Below are 3,429 nucleotides of genomic sequence, written 5' to 3'. Positions count from 1 at the left end.
TATAATTGTCGCTCTAGGCGGATTGATGATTGCAGAACAGCTGCAATCTGAAGCACAGGCAGACGCTGCGTCTATCGTTCTGTTTCTATTTTATCCCTTTGACGTTAGCCGACGTTATTGGTAGTTATAGCCGTAACGAGGAACCACAAAGCAATTGCCACAATAACACGTTTTATTACTAAATATAATAAAGAATATAGAGTTCTTTGGTTTTCGCGATTGCAATAACAAAACGTTCGTTTGTAATAAAAAATATACGGTTTTAGATCCGAACAATTAGAGTCTTTTCCAGTATGATTGCCCCAGAATGTTTTCGCAAGTTTTACAACGAAAATACTGTCAAAATTTTTTTTTCTCTATTCTCTGCCTTGGAGCCATAGGGGCATTTTATCCTAAAATAATTATTTTATCATTAATATATTGTTATTATGAAATTAGAATTCTATTCCTTTTGTTTTCAGTTTTCTCAATTCGTGTATTTGCCTAGTCTGAAATCCCCACTTGTAAGGGCATCAAACTAGGGGATGAATCTGGTTTCGCGCACTTTAAACAACCGATTTCAGACTAGGCAAATAGATATAATTCCACCAACTATTAAGGTCGGTTTTTGAGGCGTAACATACACACAAAAAACTTTAGTACTGCAGTCTTATGTCACAGAACAAGTCTGCAGTCTGCGAGCATGTCATGAATAAACCTACTACTATCGACGTCACTATCAGACATAACGCAACTACGTCAGCTGAAATTAATGTTATTTTTTAACCGACTTCAAAAAAAGAGGAGGTTCTTGAGCATTTCCTCTTTTTTTGTCGCATTGTTTCGACTGTATTTTTTTGTATTTATAAAGAGGTTACCTCAGTATTGGTCCCATTTAAATTTGAAGAAAGTATTCCACCTCTAAGGGTGGGATGCATCCGGTTTTGCGCACTTTCCGGTAACCGATTTCAACAACACTTTGTAAATACATGTAATTCCAAGAACTTTTGAGGTTGTTTTTTTTTATATTCGCTCAAGTTGTTATCTCCATGACAAATTCCCAGTCTAACACAACATTCAAAGTCTTGCTTATTTATGACTTTATTATGCATGTTTTTTTTTGCAAAACCCGACGTGGATCGAGTGGCTTCGTAATCAGAGCCTTGAACTCTGTTTGCTTATGTAGATTTTGAATAGACGCGAGAACATCACATTGACCAAATTGTTTATTCTCCAAGTTATTAACAAACTAAAATTCATGACCTTCTTGTTTTTAAAACGCTTAAGCTTCTTGAACGAATTATATTATACGCTGCAAATGGTAATTTTAGAACTAGAACGATGTGTAATATTAGGAAGATGCAGAAACAAAATTCCAACTCCTTGTTTCTTCGTTTATTAAATAGAAGACTATTAATTGTACAGTTTGCACGATAATACGGCACGGTAAATTAAAATGAGAGGTACTGTCCTCTAAAACTCCAACAAACAGAATGTCGAGCGTTCGAGTGTCACAAATTAAGAAACGTTAGCTGTATAGTTGGGGTTTTTGGTAGGGCTGCATTTTTGGCGCCACCAGCATAATGTATTGTGGCGCCATCAACTAAAATTACTGTGGCGCCATCAATGAAAGTTACCGGCATTGCCAACCTAACAATGTAGCGACGGAAACAATATTCATGACTATCTCTAGCCAAATTCGATGTAGAATGCCCACGGCCTGCTCCCTTAATTGGAATTTAAATAGGTAAATAGATAGTTGGGTTATGTCAGTTATGTAGAAGTAATACTTACCTAGCCAATTATTATTATGTTTATGAAATACCTATTGATACGTATGATTTAAGAATAAAAATAAGTGTTTGCATCCTATTAATATTTATTGCTATATGGTTGGTAATGGTAGATGAAAAGAAACAAAATTGTATGATTTTATGTGATATTAATTTACCACATATTATATCATCTAGCATCTGTTTCCGATTCTCAACTTGTATTACCACAGAACTCGAATGTTTGCAATCTATCCCTTCAAATCAAAAAGTCACTAGGGATGACACAGTTTCACAAATAATTAATTACTGGTCATTTTTATGTAATTTTTAGGTGATTTGAAACTTCTGTTGAACAATATTCATTATAAACATGGCTTCAAGATTTAGTATAATGTACATAATGTACTTGAATTTCATAAGAATATATTGAAATTGTGGTAACTGTGAAAGAGACTGAGATAAAAACCCTAAAAATCATACGTTTTTGTTTGTTGACATTTATTCTACATCGAATTTGGCTAGAATATAAATATACTCGTTAATATAAATAGTGCTCTAATATGACAAAAATATAATTACAATAAGACAAAATTATTTATACATATGACGCTTACAGTAATAATCTTTGTTTTTTTGGTTTTTAACTACTTTTTTTAATATCGCATTTAATTGTAATTAAGTTTTTATTGAATGTCAGGTTGTTTTCAATTATTTTTTTGTGAAATTACTCCACTACTTTGTTATTTATTAATACAAAGATCGAAAACTATGAAAAAAATACCTCGATCCGGCTGGAATCGGACCAACGTCTTATAGCATACCGTGTAAGACGCCAACTAAACCACGGAACGAACCTCAGCGGATTTTATGAATTTTTATATGTGCTTGTTGCAACGCCATCTGTGAAAAATCTATTTCTTCATTCAGACACATTACAGCTAATAGCAGCAGCCAACTAGTGGTAATTCACAAAAATAATTGATTATCATGATGGTTAAATGTCGTGACATTCAATAAAGACAAAAATTACTATAATATTAATACAGTAGCCTATATACAGTCCCAATGCTAAGCACAGCCTCCACTCACGATGCGGGCTTGGGTTCTAGTTCTCGAACATCATTAAATTGCTTTGTAGATGTGTATAGGATTCCTCACGATGTTCTCTTTAACCGAAAAGCTCATAGAAAGTTTAAAATTAAATTTCGCACATACATTCCAGTTGATATGCTGTAGATCAAACCAATGGGCCACCACGGCTATGAACGATGTGTGTTAGTTCTTTTTGAACATTTAAGGGTGCTGGTGAAATTACAGGCACATGGGACTTATCAACTTATGTCTCAGGGTGACGGGCGCAGTGGCAGTGACCCTCAGATCTTTGCGATTTAAAGGTCTGAGTGACACTGCTACTGTTATAGACACGCGTGTAGCTTACGATAAGGCGCACAACTTGTCCGTCCTGTCACTTGATATAATAAAAAAGGCCAAATATGTCTTCCAACAAGTCGACTCATCCATAGAACAAAGCTCTATGTGCAAGACTACTTGTTCTCAGGACCACAGTACATTTCGTTCGTTCTTCGTTGCTGTGGATGTCCAATCGACTTTGTTCGGTTTTATATTTCCGAAACGAAATAAGATATATATTTTCTCAAAACAGCTTTATTTAGGC

At 34.6% G+C, this 3,429-nt stretch overlaps 1 protein-coding gene across 1 annotated transcript in view; it reads left to right on the top strand.

Annotated features, from left to right (window-relative positions):
- The window catches only part of LOC113229003 (zinc finger CCCH domain-containing protein 13), a 128,174-nt gene that overhangs the window by 82,316 nt on the left and 42,429 nt on the right, over nt 1-3,429 (top strand). The gene's annotated exons all lie outside the window — the stretch shown is intronic.

This window comes from Hyposmocoma kahamanoa, unplaced genomic scaffold (genome assembly GCF_003589595.1).
Source record: "Hyposmocoma kahamanoa isolate Upper Pololo Valley unplaced genomic scaffold, ASM358959v1 270, whole genome shotgun sequence".
NCBI lineage: Eukaryota > Metazoa > Arthropoda > Insecta > Lepidoptera > Cosmopterigidae > Hyposmocoma > Hyposmocoma kahamanoa.
The sequence above is the reverse complement of the archived record's forward strand: the minus strand, read 5'-3'. Positions and strand labels throughout refer to the sequence as shown.